We start from the raw sequence: 27,902 nt of genomic DNA on the forward strand, positions 1-27,902 counted from the left end.
CTCTCTCTCTCTCTCTCTCTCTCTCTCTCTACATATATATATATATATATTGTAGTATATTTTATTTAAACTTTAAGTTAGCAATATACATTAAATGGTGTGTATATATGTGTAATTGTGTATATGTGTATATATTTTTTAAATTCTAATGTAGTATATACTATATATATAGTGTATATATATTGTTTAACGTATTTAAAATGTTTATAGGTGGGTATATATAGTTTATATTGAAAAAAAGTTTTTATTTTTATTTTTGACCGGGTTTGATCGGATTTTTAACCGGGTTTGATCGGTTTTAGGTGGGCTTGATCGGGTTGGGTTAAGTGGGTCGGGTTAGGGTTATTTTTAAAAAGTTTACTGTTGAGCCCGGCCTAGCCCGAACCACTTAACCCTAACCCGGCCCGGTCCACAACCCAGATAATTTTAACACCCTTAGCCAAAATTGATAAAAATGCAAAATTTCTTGATCATTTCAACCCCCCCAAGGAAGCAGTAAGTTCAATTCTAATCAAGTTTTTGTTTTAATTAATAATTAAATGATTTCATTATCATTCTTAATATATGTACCGATTTATTTTAGATTGTCCATCTGTGGCTTGTTCCGACCAACCAAGAGTTGAAGATGCCATTTTTTCTTACTTTACGGTCTGTGCAAACTTTATCGGACCCTAAGGTCATTGATGGAATAAAAATGGAATTGTTTGGAGCAACAGCCATCACAAGAAAAATAATTTTGGAGGGTGGGGCTAATGATGCTCCTCTTACAATTTTTGAAATAACAAGCCATTATAATTATGATCATAATGGTTGTATAGATTTTTCTCCACATTTTGCCGCATCTAGCAAATGTTCTTCATGCAAATGTCAAGACTGCAAGGCGAAACACGATGGTGTGATTAATGCTATTAATACACTAATTGCTTCTGTAAAGAAAATGACATCTAAGAGGGGTGTCATTCCATCAAAGAGGATTTCATATTCAAACACTCCGCTAGAGATCAAGGCAGCTAAGAAGAGAAGTAAAGACACTTCCAAGGCATCATCGATCATAAAAAAAAGCAAGATTCCAACGCGTCTGTCTTTGTCTTGCACCGATGTTCAGTGTACAAGGGCCATAGGAGAGCATCATGAGCTGATGAAGGTGAATGTATATCATCTGTTCTAAAAAACAAACAGGCACATATCTGTTTCAATAGATGATACTTCTGCTGAAAATTATCAAACAGGTATATACATCTGTTGCAACTGTTGTCTAACCTGTTGCATCAGATTCGTTATCTGTTTCAACAGATGAATCTTATGTTGCAATAGATGGGTCATCTGTTCAAAATTATCATACTGCTCTGATTTACCTGTTCGAATTTGTCCCAACAGATAATCCATCCGATGCAACATAAGACTCATCTGTTGCAACAGATGGACAATCTATTGCAATAGATAGACAATTTGTTGTATATCTCTACTTAGCATTGACAATTTTGGCTTTCTAGGTGGATGTCATAGTAGAAGCTACTGCCGAAAAGCATAATATCACAGTTGATAATCCATTAACTGCTTCCAAAGAAGAAGAAAAAGTGGAGCCAGTTAGTTTGGGAGAACGGAAGAATTACCCGTTTGAAAGGTTCAACATCTCGGACGAGGATCCAAAAAAACTAACACAGTTGATCAATGACTATTCAGAATAGATTGTCGATGGGTTGTTAAAGCATCATGCCGGCAGGTACGTAAATCAATTTTATAGATATTGGTTTATACAATTCTTGTTGTAAGAACCTGACATTAACATATATAAATCATCATGTAGAAAATAAAATGACGAGCACTACAAAGTGAACGAATCGTGTCTTAGTTTTGATATGTTCGACTTTATTGTTGTACATCGCCAAATGAAGAATTGGTTCTATTTGATGTCACAGCCCCAAACTTGCTGAAACGATAAGGTTTAAATGTAATACATATTACTATTAATTAATACTTTATTTAATTACATCTGTGTATTAATTTTTTCATCATGTAATTCAAAATGTTTGATAATATATGCAGCAGATCGATGTTATTTTTTACTACCTCCGAAAGAAGGCCAAGTTGCAAACACAAGAACCATACAGATACACAACAGAAAATTATTTGTACAAAGTTTACATCAATAATGCCTACGATAGATATTGTTAACAGCAGCCGGAAGTTTTTCAAAATAAGGAATGCTTATTCAACATCATCAAAGGTTTTAGCATTCCGGCTGGCTTACCTTGGCATTTGGTCGACGAAGTGTACATCCCAATCAATTGTGGTGATGAATTCCATTGGGTATTAACTGTCGTCGTTCTAAAAGAGAGGCGCATCCAAGTTTATGACTCGATGTCGCGAAGGAGACGTTCCAGGCCGACGTCCGAGATACAAAAACTGGCCAAAATATTGCCTACTTACCTTGATATGAGTGGATTTTTGGACCAAAAGGTTCGTACTGATTGGTCGATGATTGAAGCATACGGGGATAAAATGGCTAATCCATTTGATGTACAATACATTGACGGAATTTCTCAACAAACCATTGGTACCCTGTAAGTTCAAGTGTCATGATTTGGTTTCATTTCACAAATTTCATAACGCTTGTATGAACTGCAAGATATGGATTATCTATTTTTTATAACGCAGGGATTGTGATTCTTTTGTTGCCGCCTATGCCGAGTATTTGACGATGGATTACAAGTACCAAATGATGGAATTGATGCCGGATTACTCCGCAGAAGATATGCTGCTATTTTATGGAAATACGGAGAAGCAAAAGCTCACAAGCCGTACGCAACCGATGTTAAATATCCACGATGACCAAAGTCGAATTTCGTAGCACCGGATGAAGAACAACTTGTCCATATTGATTAGATATTTATAGCTTGAGTCCATCAATGTAATAACCTATCCTCCTTGGTTTAACTTGTTGATTTATTGTAGAGTAGATCGGTTGTACCCAAAATAATTTTTTTACATTTCATTTATTTGTTGAGTTATTTCATGTAATTTCCTAAGACTTTGATTTATTTTATTCTGTCCATGAATATAATTAATCCTTAGTTTTGAACATGTTAATTGAAATGGAGTACTAGATTCAAATATCGTAACAGATAATACATCTGATGCAACAGACGACATATCTTATCAGACAGTTATAGACATATATTGAAACATGATATGCAACACGTAGGTCATCTGCTGGAAATTATATAACAGGTCTTCCTACTTTTTTAATTTGCTCCAACAAATTATCGATCAGTTGTAATAGATAGATTATATGTTGCAACAGATTGTATATCTGTTGCGACAGATAAACTGGGAACATCTGCATAATGCAACAGATGACCAACCTATTCCAACAGATAATCAATCTTTCACAATAAGTACTATATCTGTTACGATAGATATAAAATCTGTTGCATTATAAAAGTTCAACTTGGCTAGACATAAAAATTATTGCCACTACATGTAAAGTGAATTGGCTTGAAATGAAAATTTGTTATCGTGTTCGTATCTGTCTTTGTACATGTTCTTTTTTATACACGAACTCGAACCATTTAGTTAGAACCCCATATGCCCAGAACCATTGTATCTTTCCCATAACGGTGTCGCACACACTGGTCATTTGTGTGCCGGTCAGCAAATACTCAATGTATGCAAGCGAGTACGGCCCGCACGCTGCACCAATTATATTTCTTAGGAGCTGGATGCTCTTATTTCGACCTTCAAAATCCTATGATTCCTTCGCCATGACTTCAGCCGGCAAATGATCCATCAGCTTACTCTGCGTTAATAACTTGGGCAACAACTTCAAGAGTGGCTGCATATGGGTTAAAAATGTCTTTTCGCTGAAGACAGATAAGTTGCAATCATAAACCTTAATCTTTCCCTGGTATAGTAACATCTCAACAGTGAGAAATTATGTGACATCCATGTTCATGACTGCAAGAATTCTCTTTGCCTTGGTCCAGCTCTTGCCGTATGGATATAGCCTCTTTCCTCTAACATATTTAATTGCTTCTTCATCCCATTGGAACGTAGAAACTAACTGATCAAATCTCGGGCCACCGAAATCATCTATCTTACAGAGTTTAGCGTATCTATCCTTGAAATTATTGTAGAAGTTGAGGTCCATTATCCCATCGGCAGTATCATAAGCATCTGGGTATGCTAATTGTCTGCTCCTCATGAGGCAGAGAATTTCATCAACATACTGTGGTATAAGAAGACAATTTTTAAATAGGTTAGTAATTGTAAAGAATAAAAATACTTTGAAAAGAATCCGATACAGAGGGTTCACTGAATCAGTTCATAAATTACCCAGCCAACGCAACTTATGCAATAGATGTGTATTATGTTGCAACAGAATATCAAGTTTTTGCAATAGATTACACATCTTCTGTGTAGATTCTTCTTCATAGAGTAGATTCGAAGACTAGGTTAGCAAAAGTAAACTTACCTTGTCCTCGTACCACACATATATATTTGTTATATTCGAGAAGTCTTTGGCGGCAAATGAATGATGGTGTATTCATTTTGAACCTTCATCTTAATGAATTCTTCCAGTTCCTTCTTCTTCTCCTTGTCAAGGGCCGCAAATATGTCCATCTTCTTCAGCGGCCCCTAAACTCCAACAACTATTGGAGCGGGGGGAGTTATAATTTTTGTTGATTTCAGAATGGAGAGAATTTATCTAATTTTTCTTCTCTTTATCCTAACCTCCACTGTAGGACTGCATGGCTCCCTCATCTTGTTGGATGGTATGACACCCTCCTGGATTTTAACTCCTCGGCAGCTTCAACAATAGCTTATAGCTTTTCAAGGAGTTTATCTTCTCTGTCCTTGCACACTTTGTATTTACAATGAGAACATGAGGGTGAGGAGGGGTGAGAGAGACAACTGTAAGGTTAGAAGAGACCGGTGTAGGGGTGAGAGGGAGGACCTGTGCAAGGGGTGTTTTCGAACATATTTATTTTTTGCTGAGCACTAACATGCAAATAATCATGACTGGTAGCAGCAGCAGCAGGAGGATGGCTGCCACCATCACAAACAACTCCACCAGCAACATCCCCAGAAGAAGCACCCGGATCTATTGCAGTTTGAAGTTGGTCGTGAAGAGCTTCAACGTTAGGCTGACCTTGCCTAACTGCTATTCTTATGGATATTGCTCCAGCCAATTCCTTCTTTATTAACTCCACCGTTGGGTCTTCTTTTGTATCAACAAGACCCAGAGTAAGAAAATAAGTCATCCCCAGCTCATCAATGGTAGGCACAATCCAAGGATGCACAACCTTTAAAAAAAGACAGGAGGAATTTAAATCATATAATAATAATTTGCAGTCAGTTAGGTTACATGGTGCTCGGGTTACATGGATGTTAACATAGCCAACTTATGCAACAGATGATCTAGCTACCGCAATAGCTGATCTGTATATTGAAATAGATTGATAATATGTTGCATCAGATTAGCCATCTATTGCATAATTTGTGGTAGGTGGGTAATCTGTTGAGTAGGGTTCAGAAAACCAGAGCAACAGATGGTTAATTTATGTTAAAATATGGATCGTCTGTCGCAATAGATTACCCATCTGTTGCACTAGTTGCAGTTGACGGGTAATCTGTTGTAACAGACGACCCATCTGTCGCAACAGATGGAACATCTATTTTAATATCTTTCTTTGAGGCAAAGTATTTTAGTTGAAAGAAGACGTACTACATCATCCAGAGGGTTAAAGAGATTAGTCTCGTTAATATTTTTTGTTGCTCTCTACTGCAGTCAACTACCTAAGGATCCTTGGATGAGAAACCTTATTCGGGTAATCCTTGAAATGCTTTTGGAGGGGAGGAATGGCTTCACATGCCCAAGCCTAAAAATTGTAAATAGGAAGCAAGCAAAAAAAATTCATAACTATATTTAATATAAATTAATGAATGAGTAAAAATAGTGATCAATTTTACCTTGAAAGCCCAAGGAAAGTCGTATAATGTGGTCATCTTTGACTTTAGCTTTTTCAGTAAATATTTGATAGTCAAGTAGTAGTTCTCGTATCCCCAAGGATAATCGTTGAATTTCTCAAAATCATCAGCAAGCGCCAACAAATTATGTTCTGTGACTTTCCTAATGTCTCTTTCCAATAAAACAGAATGGACAAACCAAACTAAACACAATTTCTCCCTGTAGTGCTTTGGTATGTCTTTATTCTTGAGATCTGCCATCAAATCCTCCACTCTGTAACAAGGTCCAACAATGCCCAACAACTCATCTTTTTTTACCTTACATTTGTTGGACCTTTTGTGGGGTGTTTTCTTGATCAGATGTTCTTCTGGACGATCGCATCTCAAGTCCGTAACTATGGCAAACTCTTTCAATCTAAAACAAACCGGCATGCCACAGTAGTTGATCCAGACTTTATCCATATTTTTGCACACCTCATTCGGACCTCCATCATCCTCCGCATACTTGATCCTATGCTTGAGAAAGTGATATACCATGATCATTGGGAAACGAAGAGGGTGGGCCCCCAGACAGCTCAAGAAAGTATGCAAAGCAGCTCTTTTTAAAAAGTCCATCTATGTTTTCCTTTCTCGTAATACTCTTAAGTTCGTTAAAATGTTTCTCCAATTGACATTTAAGTATAACATCACGAAATACTGCGTTAGGGTTACTCATCGGCATCTCAACTCGAAACCCGATGATACTAATAATTTTGACAAATCCATGCTGGGATTTCGATGTTATTTCATGCTCCATTGATGAGAAAGAGTTATCACTTTCCTCAGCTTCATTTCGCTTTGACTGAGATTGTTCTAGAAGTTCCTCCGAATCTATCTGAAGTCTAGCCTTTTTTGTGGGTGGTCAGAAGTTGATCCACTTTCAGTTTCTTTTCTTTTTGGCAGACATCTTTTAACTACAAATAATAGAAAAACAAAAAATACATTGCATTTGATGTCTGCATAATTTCTTTTTAAAAGATGAGACAAATTTCAATAAATTATTCTACGCCACATAACAAAAAAAAAAATACTCCAACGGACAACCCATCAGTTGGAACAGAGGGGGAACCTGAATCTTTTTGAAGACCTATTTAATATCTCCCAACAGATATTCCACCTGTTACAACAGATGGATAAATTTTAATAAATTATTCTACGCCACATTACAAAAAAATACTCCAACGAATAACCCTTTAGTTGGAATAGATGGGGAATCTGTTTGAAGACCTATTTAATATCTCCCAACGGATCTTCCACCCGTTGCAACAGATGGACCACCACCACCACAACCAATGCCACCACCAATGCCACCAAAAACACCACCAATACCAATACTAACACCAAGACCATCGACACCACCGTCAAAAAACACAAATACCAACACCACCAACAACAACCACCAACAACACCACAAACATCATCCAACAATACCACGATAGTCAACAAAACACTGAGAGAAAAACTAGGGTTTTCTCGGGTGCTTCCTACTTTTTTAACATTAAAACTCAAAATTGTTAACTCATTCTCGAAGATAATACAACTAAAAGTCTTCTTTTTCATCATTAACTAAAAATTCCTAGAATAAAGAACAAATGTAGAACTCTTCTCGAACACTGTTACCTGCGAAGACAGAGAAAAAGATGGATACAAGCGGGAATGAAGTTGAAAAAATCAACTATATGTGGTCGTCAATGGGGAAAAAATTGACCTGTTTTGAAGGGTTGAGCAATATGTTGAGTAGTTGTTATTTGTATTATTGAGAGAGAGGAGACCCGAGAGAGACAGAGAGAGAGAAGAGCGAGAACTTCAAATTTCAAATAAAAAAAATTTCACGCAAATGGATGATTTGTATGGATTGATTTGTAATTTTGAAAAAGAATGACAAGTTTTGAAATTGCTAATTTGGTCCGAATTGATCTTAATTACAACAACAACAACAAACCCAATGAGTTGATGAGAACTCATTTCAACTTAGAGTGATCGATCAATGACTCTGGTCGGGATGAACGCAATACCAATGCCATGCAATTGCAATGACTCGATTGGATTTGTAGTTGACCCTGTGAGCTCATTTATTTATTTCTAGTTCCACCTAAATCAACTTTGGTACTATCACTATCCTAACATTGAGTTGATGAGAACTTATTTCAACTTAGAGTGATTGATCGATGATTCAAGTTGGGATTAACGCAATACCATTGCCATGCAATTGCAAAGACTCGATTGGATTTGTAGTTGACCCTGTGAGCTCATTCATTCATACCCAGTTACACCTAAATCAACTTTGGTACTGTCACTACCCTAACATTGAGTTGATGAGAACTCATTTCAACTCAGAGTGATCGATCGATGAATCGGGTTGGGATGAACGCCATACCAACGCCATGCAATTGCAAAGACTTGATTGGATTTTTATTGACCTTGTGAGATCATTCATTCATCCCTAATTCCACCTAAATCAACTTAGGTACTATCACTATCCTAACATTGAGTTAATGAGAACTCATTTCAAATCAGAGTGATCGATCGACGACTCAAGCCAGGATGAACGCAATACCAACGCTATGTAAACGCTATGTAATTGCAAAGACTCGATTGGATTTGTAGTTGACCCTGTGAGATCATTCATTCATACCTAGCTCCACCTAAATCAAATTAGGTACTATCACTACCCTAACATTGAGTTGATGAGAACTCATTTCAACTCAAGAGTGATCGATCGACGACTCGAGTCGGGATGAACGCAATACCAATGCTATGCAATTGCAAAGACTCGATTGGATTTATAGTTGACCTTGTGAGCTCATTCATTCATCCCTAGTTCCACATAAATCAACTTAGGTACTATCACCATCCTAATATTGAGTTGATGAGAACTCATTTCAACTCAGAGTGATCGATCAATGACTTGGGTCAGGATGAACGCAATACCAACGCTATGTAATTGCAAAAACTTGATTGGATTTTTAGTTGACCCTGTGAGATCATTCATTCATCCCTAGTTCCACCTAAAATAATTACAATAAAATTTGTTGCAACAAACGACTGAGCTGTTGAAAATTTTCAAACAAATATTTATATTTGTTGTAACAGATGACATATCTGATTTAATTATCAACTAGACATTTGCATCTGTTGTGACAGATGACTGAGCTGTTGAAAATTTTCAAAAAAGATATTTATATCTGTCGTAACAGATGACATATCTGATTTAATTAATTATTAAATAAGCATTTTCATCTGTTTTCACAGATGACTGAGTTGTTGGGTTTTTTAAACAGATATTGATATCTGTTGTAATAGATGACTGAGCTGTTCGGATTTTTAAACAGATATTTATACATGTTACAACAGATGACATATCTATTTGAATTTTTTTTTCTCTTTTAATTTTAAAGTAAGCTTCTGGTCCGAGTAGATAATATCAAGTAGTAGTACTTACTACTAAAGATGGTAAAAAATGTTTCTTGGATATCTCAAAAGTGAGTTCATTGAGCAATCTTGTCTTGTCTTTTTAATGTCACTAGTCTTAGTCACCCTTAGCCAAAACCGATAAAAATGTAAAATTTCTTAATCTTTTCAACCCCCCCAAGGAAGCAGTAAGTTCAATTCTAATCAAGTTTTTGTTTTAATTAATGATTGGAACCACAAACGAGATTGAAAGACAAATTTAGTATCATTGCTTCCTTAGGAATATGGTTATAATCGATTGTGTTTTCTTGCCTTAGCATGCTTTCAACATTCCTTGGATAAGATCAGATGCTTGTTGTAGTATATGAATCCCGATAATTTTCAAGCTTGCCTCCAGCTTGCTGATTCTATATTCAAGTTGTTCGTTGCCGTTTTCGAAGTTGGTCAAGAGTTCCTCATCTCTTATGAGCTAGATCAGGGACACCACCTTCAAAGTTGTGGCATTTTAGGTGCCCTTCAGAACACTTTCTTCAGAAGTCTTAAAGGATACATGAAGGGTCGCTATGTTTGTTTTAGGTCAAAATGTGTTGATGCACGTTGAAGATGTGGTCCCAACAGTTGAACAACATACTTTTATCGAGTGTTTCTCAATGCATCTTGCTCAACAAATTTGATAAATTAGTAAGCATGGAGTTACGCAGCGTGTGATCTAAACTGACTCTACCAAGCCTATCAAATGTTAGGTAACTCCAAGCTCATTATCATATCAAAAAAATATGACCGAGTTAGTGCACAAATCAAATGAGCTCAATCTCTCAGCCTTTCTGTTGATCGCTCTTCTCTATTATAGATGACAAGATATCTGCTATGCAAAACTCTAAAGATATCTGCTATGCAAAAGTCTACACCATCGCCAGACATGCTTGCCTGGGAGCAATTCTTCAGATATTATCTGTTGATGCCTTCTGAAGAATTGCTCCCTGGCAAGAATGTCTGGCGATGGTGTAGACTTTTGCACAGCAGATATCTTGTCATCTATATTGGAGAAGAGCGATCAACAGAAAGGTTGACAGATTGAGCTTGTTTGATTTGTGCATTAAATCAACTATATTTATTTGATAGGGTAATAAGCTCGAAGTTACGTAATGTTTGATAGGCTTGGTAGAGTCGGTTTAGATCATACGCTACGTAACTCCTTGCTTATTAATTTATCAAATTGATTGAGCAAGATGCATGGAGCAACGCTTGATAAAAGTGTGTTGTTCAACTTTTGAGACCACATCTTCAACGTGTATCAACACATTTTGACCTAAAACAAACACAACGACCCTCCATGTATCCTTTAAGGCTTCTGAAGAAAATGCTCTGAAGTAATTCTAGAATGCCACAACTTTGAAGGTAGTGTTCCTGATCGAGCTCACAAGAGACGAGGAACTCCTTACCAACTTCGAAGACGATAACGACCAGCTTGAATACAGAATCAGCAAACTGTAGGCAAGCTTGAAAATTATCGGGATTCACATAATACAGCAAGCATCTGATCTTCTCCAAGGAATATTGAAAGCATGCTAAGGCAAAAAAACACAATCAATTATAACCATATTTCTAAGGAAGCAATGATACTCAATTTGCCTTTTAATCTAGTTTGTGGTTCCGATCAGGTCAACAGCAGTGGACCTGGTCGAAAACACAAACAAGAAGGCATGGGATGAAATTTAAAATTTAGAAATTGCTACCTTTGCTTAGATTCCTTATTTTAACTGCAGTTGCTGTTGGCGTAAGTTTTCTAAACTTGTTATACATCATTTCAACCCTCGATGCCCGTGAGGCTGCTTTGTTGGTCTTCTCCCATTTTCTATCTAGGTGATAATCCCGACCACACAGCTCCCTAGCAAAGTGTCCATCTATATTATTTTTCTTTCAGATAGACAACAGACGAAATTACATTACCAGATACCCTTTCAGATTTGCACTTGATTCAGATTTCGCATCTGTTAAGATAATTCCATTGGCCAGATTCGCTAGAAGTTATTTTCTACCCTATGTCTCTTTTTCAATTAGCTCTCAAATGATATAGTCTTCCATCAACCACCCATTTTTCCTCGAAGGAATTCTCCTACCGCACCTTCTAGCGTATAATCATCACCCCAAACGAGCAACCCAACCATATAAATTTAGGCTAGGGCAATAACTATATTGATTTTCCGTTCTTGTTAGATGCAGTGCTAAGCTTCGAAGGCCCTCTAATGGTCCAATGCACCCTAAAAGTTAGTCCAATCTCTATTGGTTCTCTGCAGTGATGACAAATATTGATCCCTTCTCAAAAACACGCATAAACATGAGCAATAACTATCAGTAATTCGTAACAGAGTATCTGCACTATCTTCATGAGGTCCTCACCCTTATAAATTTCGAACCCATCAAACTTAACGATACAATGAAGGATCTTGTTTGAATGATCAATGTTAAATCGGTTAAAAACTGCATTCATAAAAACATTGTACTTTGTGCATGTTGTCTCGGTGACCTTATCAGTAATACATACTTAACTCCCACACATATGATAGTGGATCCATCTGCACACATCTTATTCTTCCTAGCCCATCTATGGCTTAAATTGAATAAACAGATGACTAGCTAGTTGCAACAGATGACACATCTATTTATATTGTCAAACAATTGGAGACATCTGTTATGACGGATGATCAACCTGTTGCAACATATGATGTATCTGTTGGAGAAATCAAACAGATATATACATCTGTTACAAAAAATTGCCAGTATGTTATAAGTTATCTAACAGAAAGAATATATTTTGCAACAGATTACCCATCTGTTAGATTTATTTTAAAGCAATTTTCTTTTCTTTCTGAGATATAATAATTTATATATAGGTCCCTCCTTACAAATATGGATGATCCAGATTCGTACAAGAATATTCATATCGAGTCCTTGCGTGAACTTCAAAGGCAGTTTGATGAACTCCAGAGAGATTTGGCTGACTTCGGAGCAAGGCTGCCGGATAAAAAATGTTCGATAGACAATAATAATAATAGTAGTAATAATAAGTAGGTAATTTTTTTTTATTTTAGTGCATGTATTTTCCTCCTTTTGTATATCGGATCTACCCAAGGGATTCTAAAGTCTATGAACATTCATTTCATTTTGTTGCCGACTTTGAATTTTTAATTCTTATTTAGTATTTAATAATCATTTTGTTTATTTTTTGTTCTCAACATGTGGACGGTTGGTGGTAGGGATTGAGCAATTTGTGGCAACAGAGGTTAATCTGCTACGACAAATCGATCATATGTTTCACCTGACGGTTATTAATAAAAAAAGGTTGTTGTTATTGAGAGGGTGAAAAAGACATGACTTTTCGATTATTCAATATGAAAAATATTTCGTAAATAAATAATAAGGAAATAAATGATAAACACAATTTATAACCGTAAAAGAACAATTATTTAATTTTAATAACTGATCGTGACTTTTTATCATTTTTGTTTTTGAATTTATTTTTTAAAATTATTTATTATATAATTAAAAAAAGTCACAATATTGGATTAATTAACTTATATGATGATGATTGTTAAGAAAAAGAAAAACAAGGTGATCGGTCGTGACTTTTTGTCTAAAACAAAAACACATACATTCGTCAATGTTGCTGATGCATCAAATTCCTTATCTATTGCGACTGATGTATCAGCTGTTAGAAGAAATCAAAAAAGATATTAATATAGAACGTTTATTTGTTGCTACAGATGATATATCTGTTGCAACTGATGGTTTATCAGATTCAACATATATACAATCTGTTGTCAAAAAATAAAAATGGTTATTATTTTATTAAAGAATTTGAAAAGGTATTTTTTTTAATTTATAAAATAAAAAAGTAAACAAATTTGGATTAATGATATGATGATAGTTTTTTTTTTTTTTTTAAAAAAAGTAGATTATATGTTGCTACAAATATATTATCTAATGCAACAGGTTCACTATTATTGCAACAGATGATATATCTGTTGTCACGGATGATTTATCTGATGCAACCAATATCGAATCTGTTGTCATAACTCAATAAAAATAGTTCTTGAAAAGAACTAATTAATGATGATGATGATGATGATGATGATGATGATAGAGTATTATTTTTCTTTTAGTCTATTATATGTATTTTTATTTTTATTTTTTAATAAAAAATTATGTTTGATCTTTGACGTTTTAATCCATATTTAATTTTTATTCTGTCTATTATCTTCTCAACAAACATGTCGACGATTCGATGTAAAAAGGAATAATTTAGAATCCAGTAACAATAGCAAGATTTATCTGTTGGGTTTTTGGCAGGGCTGATGTGTTGTTCAAAACAGATTACTCATGTTGCAACAGATACGAAGTCTGATGCATCAGATAAATAGTCTGTTTCAACAGATGACTAGTTTGTTGCTTGGCTCTGACGTTTTAATTCGTACTCCCTTCGTCTCAAATTACCCATCCCAAATTGAGATGCCACATTGATTAAGAAAAATAATCAATAACATGTCTAGTTTACCATAATCCACTAATCAATTGGTGGGACAGTAGACGTGTTTGAAATAACCATTGTTTGCTATTCAATTGAAATTTCGTAAGAGAAGAAAGCTTTTAATGTCGGTCGGCGTATAGTCCCCCTATTAATGATGCTTCCATTTTAATTTAAAGAAAAAGTGATTAATGCAAAGGGTAAAACATGAATTTTGTTAATCTTTTCTTGATTAATGAAAAAGACAAGTAAAATGAGAAATTGAATTAGGAAATTTGGGACGGATAATTGGACGTAAGGAATAATTTTGAATCCAGTAGCAATAGCAAGAGTTGAAACATATTGGTTATCTGTTGAGTTTGTGGCAGGGCTGATTTGTGTTGTTCCAAACAGATTAATCATTCGTTGCAACAGAAAATTAGTTTGGTGCAACAGATAAACATACTGATAGCTTACTCTAACATAAGGAGGGAAAGCAGCCTCGCTCAGCGCGAAATAGCGTATATATAGAAGTTCCACCTCTTAATCCAATAAATTAGCTCATTTTAGTTTCAATTCCTATATTCTTTCTTATTTTGAGCTTGAAAGAAGAAATGGTAGGCTTGGCGCCCTAGGCCCCTTTATGCAACAGATAAACAGTCTGATGCAACAGATTACTCATCTGATGCACTAGATGATTGATCTGTTTAAATTGTGGGCACTTATGTTGGATTCATGATCGGGGTTCTATCTATTGTTGAAAAAACAGAAGTGTACTCAGATGACAAATACGAATAAAAATCATAATTTTACTTACCAAAGTCACCTATGAAATAATGCCAAAGTGGAAAGTGATGTAGTAAACAAAATTTAACCTAAGAAATTGATCAGATCACAGCATTAGCAATGTACCAACAACAACAACAACAACAACAAATGACCGAAAAGAAGAAGATGAAGATGATAATGATGTAGAAGATGATGATAATGAAGCAGAAGATGATGAATAAAGCAGCAGAAATAATGAACAACAAAAATCGCTAAGAGAGAGAAAACAACAATGGATGAGAAGAGAGAAAAAGTGCATTTTTTCCTTCCGTTTCCCGTTATTTTAGGGAAACATTAGGATCAAAGTATAAATTTAAAAACTTGTCGGTTATTTTCAAACTTCCCTAACTTTCTTAATCTATAATAAAGTAATTGTCACCTCCAACTAATAATTAACACTTGTGTCACCTACACCTCATTTTAAAACTCTTTTGTCACCTGTGGCCCAACCCCCCCAACAAAAAAAAACTATCAAATAGTTGAGATGAATGACCAGAATGCTCTCATAAAATCTGGTAATTTGAAGGTAGATTTATTTATCCAAGGAAGAGAAATGAAGTTAATTTGAAGAAGAATGAGTTAGGAGTGCACATAATATGTTTTCTGGACACCAGAAATCCAACTTGTCATAAAGATAGAGGATGGTAACTGACCAGTTTCAGAATGAAACTGCAATACGCAAACAAATGAGTATATTTAAGTTCTACTACAGGTGCAACAACTCAAAAGGACAAAGCAACACAAAATCAGTATATAATGTATAATCATTGTTGAGTTATAGAATGGAAGACATAAAGTTACAGTCTTAACGCATGAAAACCTTAGTAAAAGAGGTTTTCATGTATGCTCAAGATGCTACTTGTGTGGTGAAAAAGTAGAGACAGTTAATCATCTTCTCCTACATTGCAAGATCACGGGTCAGCTATGGAGGCTATTTATCAACAGGAAAGGAATGTTTTGGGGGATGCCAGAGAGAATTGTTCATGCTTTGGAAATCGGGGATAGCTACAACAGCTTCATTGACCTATTGTTTCTTGTTCTTATATTATGCTTTTTTTTGACAAGGTAATGGACTGTGTATATAATTTATTTTTTGACAAGGTAACGGACTGTGTATATAATTGTTTTTTGAAACTGATAACTACACTGTATATCCACAGGTATAATACAACCAAAAGTGTAGTTCCCCTCCAAAAACTATTACAGCTTACGTCATTTTCGAGCTAACTGGTGCCTATAAATAATCTAGCACATCAAATATTTCTTCTATCTGAGCTAATACATCAAGTTTACACCAAAAATAAAAAACGCCTAGACAATTCATTGGATCTTCTGCAAGCTGTTCTTCACATTCTCAAAAAATTTGTTGTTTCTTTCTCTCAAATTGTCCATCATATACATGCTCGGACAATCTTCCATCTCTCCTCCCCCTTTGAAGCATTACCGTACCTGTTCCAACAACTTGGAACTCCCTTAATGCTCCCTGGTTTCACCCACCTGATCCTTTTCAGGCAAATGAACATTCTCCAAAGCTGATCTGCCCACGGGCAATGCAAAAAAAGAGATGGTTTATTGTCTTAGCTTGCTCTCCACATAGAGAACAACTAGATGCCAATTGGTAGCCTCTATTTTTAAGATTTTCGTGGGTCAAAACTACTACTTTAGTTAGTAACCATAGAAAACAATTTACTTTGTAAGGCACCTTAGGTTTCCAAATCATCTTCCATGGCCAACTGATCTCCTGTCCTGCATAGATATTAAGCTCCTTGTAGACTGATCGGATAGAGAACCACCCTTGACTATCTCTCTCCCATATCAACAGATCTTTCTCATCAGTGAGATTAGTGAAGGAAGCTAAAGAATTCTGAAATTTTTCCACTTTGGACTGCGTAAACTAACATAAAAAGAGTAAAAAACAGTAAACTAACACTAAATCCAATCTCATCTTACAAGTATCCTAGGATGTCTACAATAGAAACAGGGCCATCTGTATAGTCTGAGCTGCACCAATAACAACATGCATTTCATCTTTAACTTTTTCAAACAACTATTGTTGCCTTCAAAACACCTAGAGTTTCTCTCTTCCCAAATGGTCCACCATTAACTTTTCTGCTGGGACAAAAACATATAATCCAATTCATCTTTAACTTTCTAAATGTTTTTTTGTCTTGAGTCGGGGGTCTATTGGAAACAATCTCTCTACCTCATCTCTGAGGAAGTGATATAGACTGCATACACTCTACCCTCCCTAGACCCCACTTTGTGGGAATATACTGGGTATGTTGTAACAAAAATCATAATAGATCAGAAAAACAAAAAGAGAGCAACTGAAATCAATGACTCATAAGTACTTGTCAATCCGAGTCCCAAGTAGAAAAGACGCAAAGCAAGAAATTTGGAGAGTTCATCCAATATGGTGACACATTTTTATGAGCAATAAGCACTAAAGTGCACAAAGCTGGTAATGTTTTCCGTTTAAGACCCAAAACATGTAGTACATTTCAAAAGTCACCTCCACATCGCCTACAGTGGACACTAATGAACGATGCCTCTGGTAGAACTTTACCCAGAAAAATAAGTTATACCTTAACATGTATATACCCAAACGATGTATCTAACAAGATAGTGCATCCCAAAGATTATCAAACTAGTTAAGATGAATGGCCAGAATGCAACCATAAGAAATGGACTCTGTCAATATACCTAAGCAAACATGCTGGATGATAAGAAAATTGTTTGAAGCTAAATCACTGTTAACATACATAGCTGCAGCTGCAGAACACTGAAAAGTTTAGTAAGGCAAATGTACATTCAGTTATTTTTTCCCAGAACCACAGTCCCATGGAAGTGTTGCATGTTCAACAATGCAGCTAGCAATGCAGCTACGCCTAAGGCACTATTCTCTACTAGGTTACACTTTCAGGGCAAAATGTTAACTGCAGACAGGTTACATAGATGGGTCTAGAAATGGATACAAAGTGCTGCATTTGTGAGGATTCAAGAGGAGACGGGGGAACATTTATTTGTCCAGTGTGAGTTTGCTAGAAGGTTGTGGAATAGGGTGTTGCAGTGGCTGCGGAGACAGAGCTATTACCCAGCTACTCGCGATCAACATCAGCAGTGGATGATAAGCAATTGCAAAAGGAAAGTCACAGCACACTTTAGTATTCAAGATGCTGAGTACAGAAGTCATTCATGCACAATGGATTGAGAAATATGAGAATCTTTGAGGAGAAGAGTTGACCTTGGGAAAGTATAGCTAAAGAGATAGTGTATGTCATATGTGTTAGAGCTCCACCTAGTCTACAAAATGTCATACATAGCCTTGTGTTCTAGCATAGTTCTTGTGTTTTGCTGTTATGAGACATATAGCAAGCTGTGTATAGCTAGCTATTGGTATGTGATGTTGCATTTTGGTGATTAATAAAACACTTTGATTACCAAAAAAATAAAATAATAAGAAATGGTTTTGACAGATCTTATTTTGGTAATGATGAATTTGTTGGCTATTAACATCAGCTTATCTGTAAGCCACTCAGTTCAAAACTATGAGAAAAGTCAGTGTTAGTTCAAAACTGGAATTGGCACAATATCGTCAAGTGGCCACCCTTGCTCAATATAAAGATAATAAGAATATCTAGCTCATTTATTGAACTTGCAGTTGTTGTCATTTGTTCTTCAGTAGAACATAGAAAAGAAAGTACCAGAACTTTTCCCTGTTCCATGTTCTGCAAATAAGTATGATGAAATTCTTCAACTGGCTTTACAAGAAGAATTACTTTTATCAAAGGAGGGTCCATAAACACTAAATTAATATCAATTTGTGCAATTGTCTGCTTTTATTTCTGTGCTGTGCAGCAACATAAAAAGCATCCAAATCACCTTTGAACCTATCCTATAGCAGTCTCCAAAATTCAAGCAATTTACATATAGAATAGATGTAATGAACATCTGAGAATAAATTTGCAACACTGTACAAAGGACTAAGAAAGCTACAAGTTATGTATAAGCACTCCGAAGATAAAGCATGAAAATACAACAAGACATAAAAAGAGATGAAATTTCATCCAGCCTCACCGATTTTGGTGATACCAATGCTTCAGTTAGAAACTAATTGTTGTTCTTGTCACGACCCAAAAAACACAAGTCGTGATGTTACCTATGTTCCCAACCAATTGGTAAGGCAACCCCCATTGTTTTATAAATCCAACTTAATTAATCAAGCAGATAAGTAAGAGACAACCCAAATATCTCAAATACCACAGAACGACAAGTACAAAAGTACCACCCAAGATTTGGTGTCAAAAGTACAAGAGCTTCTACATTACGATACAAGTATGAAACTGGAACGACAAGCCTAAGTATCTTGTCTGAAACTAAACAACAGAATTAATAAAAGATATATGAAGGTGTGCACCACGTAACAGCCAAGCAGCTCACCACAACTCCAAGTAATCCACTCTTGGACTCAGAAAGATCCATGAGATGTACTAGTGCTCGGAATCGTATCTGCACCATAAAAGAGTACAACCAGTGCAGTATGAGTACGAAACCACGTGTACCCAATATGTCTCATAGACCAACAACGAAGTAGTGACAGGATTTTAAACAAAAATCATATTACACAACAATTAAGTTTTCACTGAAATAGAGATAGTTATAGTTAGATGCCACGAAATTCAAACATCAATTAAGCACAAAAATCAAGTAAAGATGGAAGGTGTAATGCAATGCAATGTAATGAGATGATATACCACAAATGCCCTGTAAACTCTCAACTGAATACACAAGATATTCCTCGGAAACACATTGAGAGTTTGTGACCCATGGGGGGCTCGCGAGGTCCATAGACCAGCACGGACGATCTCCACGTGCTAACACAAAATCAATGCATCCCCAGTAAGGACGATCTCAACGTGGCCAACTTATAATCATAAAACGAACGCAGCGTTGACTGATTCACCTCTGTTTGATTCAGTAGAACAATACATATTAGTACATATAGAAATATGGGTTTTAGTTATGAGTACAAATTATTCTCTGCACCATATTTTTGCCTAGAGAACTTCCGCTGTTTCTTCCTGGGCTAAGCTACTTAACTAGGTCTACTTATTAACTCCACATCTTTGTTCATTGGTAAAAAAATTTCTTTCCCACGATTAAGGTCCTAGTTCCTTTCAGTAATCTACATCAAAACTACTTTACTCTAAACCTTAAACCCACAAAAGCGAAAAAAGCGAAACTCCAAATTCTTGCACAACCAACAGTTTAGCCGATACCTTTAAAAAAATGTTAATAGCAAGAATTATAGCCAAACAGAAAAACAAAATAGGAGAAACTGAAATCTGTACATTACGACCGAACTCAAAAACTAGTAAAGGCAAATCAGGAAGTACAAAGAAAGATAAAGAAGAAGAGCTAAGCTAAGCAAGGAGAAAGATTTCACCAGAAAGTATCAAAATTTGGCACAAAAATGACAGAGGAAGTGGTGGTAACGATGAGAATGGATAACAACACACCCACCAAAACATCTGTTACATACTCACACGTCAAATGTGGAAGAAAAGCAGCAGCATGTGTATCCTGCTTAACTAAAATTGTATAACCGGGTCATTGTATTCCGATACATCAATATAGCAGGTTAATGTGATTTATACAAGTGAAAAAGATGTAGTTTATACAAACACTAGGAAAACACAATCAGGATTTAGAATAAGTCAGCTTAATCAAACAAACTGCAAATACTTGCTAAGTCTCCATATTCAGTAAGTAGAGAACCTGATTTCCACTATACAGCTTAATCAAACAAACTGCAAATGCTTGCTAAGTCTCCATTGCCAAGGAGGAACAACAATAAGTCAGAAACATAAAATAAAATATGCATTCACTCACCTTTCTATACTCTAATTTTAAACTTCTCTTGAATTGCTTTAAAGTTCTGTCCTTTCATTTTCACCTTCATATAAGGGGACAAGAGTTCCCAAACCGACAAAGGATTCGAAATTGTCCAACCCCACACTAATCGTAACATGATTGAGCGCCTTCTCCTCAAGATCGTACCACATGAACTTTCTATGATTTATTTCCAGAAGATTTTCTCTACCAGTCATTGAATATGATATTGGCCTTAGATGTCTGAAATAGTGAACACCCTCTAATTGCCCAACTGAATAATATAATATAGTATAAATTAATATAATAATAATAATAATAATAATAATAATAATAACAACAACAACAACAATATCTTCAAGTCTTATTTTCGAAAACTTGTCAAATATTAGAAAATAAATTACTTGAAAAAAATAGAAAAATAAAATCTCAAAGTAGTAATAAGACAATTAATTTGAAGTAGATGTTTACCAATCTTCGGCAACGGTGTCAAAAAATTGACGAGTTCAAATTGTATAAGATTTTTGTTGCTCGTACTCTGTGCATTACCCCAATTCTTTTTCTTTTGCCATTTGCCGCCCCAATTACCGCTCTGCTGCTGACTATGACTCTGGTCTGTCGCTCTGGATCTCTTTGCCTGCCTGTCCTTTTTCCTAGATTCAGCTATCCTTTTTCCTAGATTCAGCTATCTTCTTCTTTTTCTCCTCAACTTCCTGTATGTGGACTGACAATCTAGCAAAGTCCATATCCCTGTTTAGCATAGCTCCTTGACACTCAAGCACCAGATCATCTGAAAGGCCGAAAGCAAACTTCCTCATTTGGGCCCTCATACTACTCGTCATCTCAGGAGCATAATAGGCCAACTGGTTAAACTTTAAAGTATACTCCTGAACACTCATCTTACCCTGCTTAAGGTTCATGAACTCCTCTTCTTTAGCTTCCCTCAGCTCCGGAGGAAAGAATCGGTCAAGAAAAGCTTCCACAAACTCGTCCCAAACTATGGGCTCAGCACTGTCACCCTTCGCATCTCCCCACTCGTTGTACCATTGGTTCGCTACATTCTTTAGCTGGTATGCTGCTAGCTCAACACCCTCAACCTGATCAACATGCATTACTTTGAAAATCTTCTCCATTTTGTCTATGAACTGTTGCGGGTCCTTTTCTACCTTAGTTCCAGAGAACTTGGGCGATTCATTCTCATGAACTGGCCCACTCTAGAAACTTCAGAAGTAACAAACACAGACCCAGTATCCTCTGACCTCTAAGTCTGTATGGCTACCAACTGTGCAAGCATGTGAATAGATTGTCTGAATTCAGCATTAGAAACCTCTCCTTCACGATGCTGAGTGCGATTGGCCCCCGTCCGGGGAGCTCTAAAAGGACTGGTCAATACAGGAGGTACTCCCGGAGTAGGAATAGGTTCTGGGGTATGAGCTCTGTTATGGGTCCGCATCCCATGAGTGGGATGGATTTTATCATCCTGAGCATTAACTTTGGTGCAATGGGGAGGCATTGTTGGTTTTCTGAAAAGTAAGAGGTCATTGATTAGGGGACAGATTAGACTGTGAAGCACAAACTAAATCACAAAGAAGAGAAACATTCTAAAATGCCTAGTAGCCTCCTGCTTATAAGTATAGCGCGTACACACCCATAAACAATACTCTACCCGACGCAATTTCGCAGACACCCTGGGACCATGAACCATGCTCTGATACCAAATTTGTCACGACCTGAACTAAGGCCTGGCCATGACGAACATCCCAAACCATGAAGGCCCAGAACGTCCTTCTCTATCTGGTAATCATGCATAACATTCATATAATAAAAGAAAATGCGGAAACATAATCTACAACGGAAACATGGTCAATTCTAAATTCAACATAAGTATGGAAACTGTAAATCAACTACATCTAAATAACATCTGACTCAGTCTAAGAAATCTCTACTATATGAAAATTTGACAACTGTCTGAAACTGGGACAAGGCCCCCAGTAGATCAAAACTGAAATAAGTGACATAATCTGAAAAGACAGGCCTTCTAGAATAGAGAAGGCTTACCACTGCACAATCTGATCAGCTGTCTGAATTATCTACTGCTTATCTGAACCCCTAGACTGAGTCTCAGAACCTGAGAGGTATGGGTAAAGGGGTCAATACAGATGTACTGGTACGCAGAGCATATCCAAAATAATCATTTATTATTCAACATGTATGAGAGCAATTTAAAATAGTGCATAAGTATATCAAATAGTAAGAATTCACATGGGCATTTTAAAGACTTTGTAAAAATCATCTCAACTCTGAGAAATTTGTGTTACTTCTGCACTAGGTGGTAGACCCTACAACTCTGAAAAATTTCATGGGCTATATGAAAACTGCCATTAACTCGGCAGAGAAGCCCCCAACGCAAGTGTGCCGCAAGGGTCAGAGCCTCTGAATCGACTATGCCACACGGCCGTCGCCACCATATAATAATAATCTACCCGTATCAGCAAATACAATTTTAGGCTAAGAGTTGCTTGAACTCGCGCCTTCTTCGAGTAACCATCTAACCCTATTTAATCCCCTTTTTAAAACTCTATCAAAATATACAGTCTTTGAAAACATACTCTGAAAACATGCTCTGAAAACATAATCTGTTATGGCATAAATATATATGGTATCGTCATACCATTGACTTGCAAGTCACATCTCTGAGCTGTTATTAGTCTATCATAAATCTTTGTATTCAAAACATAAGTTTTGAGAAAAGCATTTCAATAATTCAATTCAATGAATCCTTTTCTTTTCAAACCTCATGTAGACACATGCAATTCTTTCTTGTACACACAAAAACATATTGATATCAAGAAACACCCTCTTAACAATTCCAAATCATGTTCAAATGCCAGGATATTGCAAAAATATCTTTCAAATCACAAAACCATAATCTTTAATTCAATACAAGAGAGGGAGTTCATAATTTATGCTCTCAACAATCTTAAATGTCAAATTCATACATATACATATATATGTAAATCAATTTAGGGGAAAAGACCACAAGGCCAAAGCAATAGTAGCATTGAAACTTTCGAAATGCATAACCAATAATATAGTTTTCAAAACCCCCATAAAATACATGCATCAAAACCTTTAAATCATGTTTTAACAATTTCAAGCCCATGTAGTTTTTAGGATAAACCCCACGTACCTCGATTACGAAGAATAAGGAATGAATCTTTATGACTAGCATATAAAATAGCCATAACTTCTTCACCGATTGTCTGTTTAGGACGAATCTTATATCGACGAAAAGCTTATTCAGTCATCTACGTAATGAAAAGTTGAAATCTAAGGGATTCCACAGGGAAATATGTATAAATCATTCTATAAGCTAATTTTTGATATTTTAGGGACAAAATTTAGCTAAGAAAAACTTTGGGGCATTACAGTTATGTCCTCCGTAAGCTGAAGCTACTCTATGTTATATCTAATCACCTCTCTCCAATAATTCTTTGGTGTACCTCTACCTCGCCTGAATCCATCCCTATCCAATCTCTCAAACCTCTGCACTGGGGCATTCGGTCCCCTCTTAATCACGTGCCCAAATCATCTCAACCTCAGTTCCCACATCTTGGCTTCCACCGATGTCACTCCCACCTTATCTCAAATAACCTCATTTCTAATCATATCCTTCTATGTACACCCATATATCCACTATAGCATTCCCATCTCCTCCACCTTCATCTTTTGTACGTGAGATTTCTTAACTGGGCAACACTTTACATCATGCAAGATAGGTGATCTAACCACCACTACATAGAACTTTTCTTTGAGTTTAGGTGGCACCTTCTTTTCACACAACATACCGAACATGAGACGCTATTTCATCCACCCTACCCCAATCTAGTAAGTGAATGATATGATAACTTGGATGTGTAGCCTATATATAAGATTTTTCCATTTTTACTAATCTTGTAGGCATACTAGATATCGAGGGGGTCGTGCTAGCACGGACCTAATATAGTTATTTTGTTTTGTCTTAATTTATGTGGTACAAATAAAATTTAGATAATCAATCATATTTTATATAGGATTTTAGATTTTTTAATTTGTTAGCTATTGTAATTTATAATACCTTTTTGACATTGTAATTTACTATTTTAAGTTGTTAGCTATTGTAATTTATAATACTCTCCTTGTCCAAACTTTTGTGGCATTGATATTCTATTATATTTATAAAATAATTTAAGTTTTTAATTATTGTGATTTATAATACTTTTTATTCTATTCCAATCAAAGTAACACTGATATAATTTCGAGAGTCAACCAACTATCACGATTGAAGTAGCGAAGCAAACATGTCTTAAGTGACTCATAATAACAATTTAGAAGTGATATAACAAAATTGCTATAAAAATACTTGTGAAAAATATCTAAGTGGGTCTATTAAAAGATAGCAAGTAAATTTAAAACATCAGTAGTTAATTTATCATTTTATGTCTATTTTACTTTTTTCATTAAATCTTATTATTTTAAATACTAAGGTGACTTATAGTAATTAATTAGCGGTGATATTGGCAGAACCCAACCCCGACCTTGTCGTAATGGGTATCTCAAGTTCAACCAGGACCCGGGACCGCCCCTGTTACCCAAACCAATGCAACCACCTATATCCAACCTTAGATGGGCTGAATTTCGAACATATAACAAGATAGTGTTATAGTTCTCATTAAGACTGTGGGATAGGGTCATAACCGTGACCGATCCAACCGAGTCCAGTCATACCACACCAACTGCCTAATCATACCAAACCAAACCATAGGCCATAAACTAGACCATAACCAAAGAGAATACTAAAACATAATGTGAAAATCAATCCAAAAATGTAATATGGTGGAACAGTGAGAAATCATGTCCGATGATGCCAACCTCAATATCAATACCAATGTTAAGGCTGAAACCTCTACCGATCCCATCTATACCAACCCCCAAAATCACCACAAAGCCTCTATCTAAAAGAGTAAATAAATTTGGTTGGGACATTCCCCCAACCATGGCCAAAACCAATATCCAAAGTAAAAGAAAAATGTCAAAAGAAATTCATAACATGAAATAGTGCTTTCCAAAAGGATGGAAACTCACCACTTCAGTGCCAATGCTGATATGAAATCCGCATGCTAAATCAAAGGAGTAGAATAGTCGATTCCCGCATAGCGTGGGTATACAACTGCTAATAGACGAGGTTAGCGAGTGACCCCTAGCATGAATCTCAAGATAAGGATAAAATAATGCCAATTATAAATCCAAGTAAAACCATCCATAATGCATACAACCATAAATATATAAGTGTCAAAAAAAGGAACCGGGATTAGCATGCATTTAAAATCTTTTTACCTGGGTTGTGTAGGTTGGTCATCCTAAACCACCCATGGGCTATATGGGTTCAGCTCCCCCCGCTAAAAGGGCTCCAGTGCGTGTAGGCTCACGACTATGTAATATCCCATGGGATGACTAGTACATCCCCAAATATAAAATATGACACACGTACACGGTCATCAAGACCCCTCATATCGGTAAATATGAGTTTTTGGTTTTCGTCCCCCCGGGACCTCCACCTTCTACAGCTTAGCTCACACCCCACCATTAATGCCCAATTAAAACCATGTCCAAAAAATCCATTTATGATTAATTAACCAAGGCCAATATTAGTGGTATCGCCATACCACCCCTTACTTATAAGAAATATTCATAGCCAAACCATTTAGGTTCAGGGGACCTTAGGTGCCCTTTCAATTACTATATTAAATCTACTTAGGAGACTTCCATATTCTCCACAAGCATAACCATTTAGACATTATCTTTTTCACACCACTTAAGCCATGCATAAATCCTTTATCCAGTTAAAAACATGCAAGAGTTCTAATAAAAGAAGTCAATGTAATGAACATATTTTTATAAGCATTTTATCAAACACCTTGGGAGCACAATATTACCAAAATCAATTCCAAAGACCATCAAACATTACCATGCAATTCAATTATCCAAATCCAATATTGATGCATATAAAATCATAAGTAAAACCATAGGAAACCATAACCAAGCATTCAATATCAAAAACTCCAAATAATAGTTGAATATCATAATCATGAAATAGTAAAACCATGAAATCAATCATATAAATCATGCCTTTAGTTGAAATTACAATGAGGGAAGAGAATCATACCTTATACCGAAGAATTGATGGAAGGAAATCACCAAGACAAGCGCCAAAGCAATCCACAAGATTAAACCCCAACCTTTTTAACCCAAAAGCTCTTAAGAGAATTATGGAGTGTTTTGGAATAGTTTCTAAATGTTAATGAATAGAATAATAGGTTAAATAGCCTCCAAAGTGTATTAGAAGTCATGGGTCCTAGTTAGGGAAAGTACAAAAATGTCCAGAATACCCCCACTTAAATCCCTTCAAAACTTATTGGAGGGATGCGACTAACTCGTACGAGTTATACACTTCTATACAATTGGTACCCACCACTCGTACCCAAGCCTCAAACCTTGGATCAAACACTGTCCAGTATATGACTCATCCAACCAAGTCATAACCACTGCATACAATCCGTACCCATAACCCGTATCCCTGGCAGAATAAAATACCTGGCGGATCAAACACTGCCTACTATACGAGTCCCTGCTATGACTCATACCAAACCCTTACGACTCATACCCTTAAGTTGTACCCATTTCAGTAACCAAAACTATCCCACCAACTAACACTATTCAGCATAGGATAGGACCATACCACGTACCCATGAGTCATATTGGGTCCAAAGAATGGAATTCCAGAAAATTTTCTAAGGGTCAAAACCCAAGATGTTTTAGTATCCCCCACAAGGAACATTTGCCCCCGAATAACGGATAAGGTAGGGGTAACTATAAACAGTGTCATCGCATTATCAAACATCCCTTTAACAAAGTTTGAAAATAAAGAGGCAGAGATGTAAATCTTTCCTTTAACAAACTAGGAAAATAAAGATATGTTGAAGACACGTACCTTCCACATGAATCCCAAGAGCAAAAAACAAATGTGGATACTTGGACTTTATGACCTCTTCCGTTTCCCAAGTAGCTTCTTTCACCTTATGGTTCTACCATAGAACCTTAATCGAAGCCACATCCTTGGTTCATAACCGACGAACTTGCCTGTCTAATATCTCAATCAGGACCTCTTCGTAAGATAGAGAATCTAAAATATCCAATCCTTCCAAAGGAACAATCGAAG

General features: G+C 36.1%; 1 long non-coding RNA gene across 1 annotated transcript; it reads right to left on the reverse strand.

The window, feature by feature from the left end:
* Positions 1–18,984: 18,984 nt before the first annotated feature.
* On the reverse strand, positions 18,985–20,974 carry LOC107870061. The gene is made up of 2 exons (XR_001674023.2): positions 20,645–20,974; positions 18,985–19,261 (listed from the first exon to the last, which is right to left on the reverse strand). It is a non-coding gene; the product is annotated as an uncharacterized LOC107870061 (long non-coding RNA).
* Positions 20,975–27,902: the final 6,928 nt, after the last annotated feature.

The sequence above is a fragment of the Capsicum annuum genome, chromosome 1, assembly GCF_002878395.1.
Source record: "Capsicum annuum cultivar UCD-10X-F1 chromosome 1, UCD10Xv1.1, whole genome shotgun sequence".
NCBI classification, from domain to species: Eukaryota; Viridiplantae; Streptophyta; class Magnoliopsida; order Solanales; family Solanaceae; genus Capsicum; species Capsicum annuum.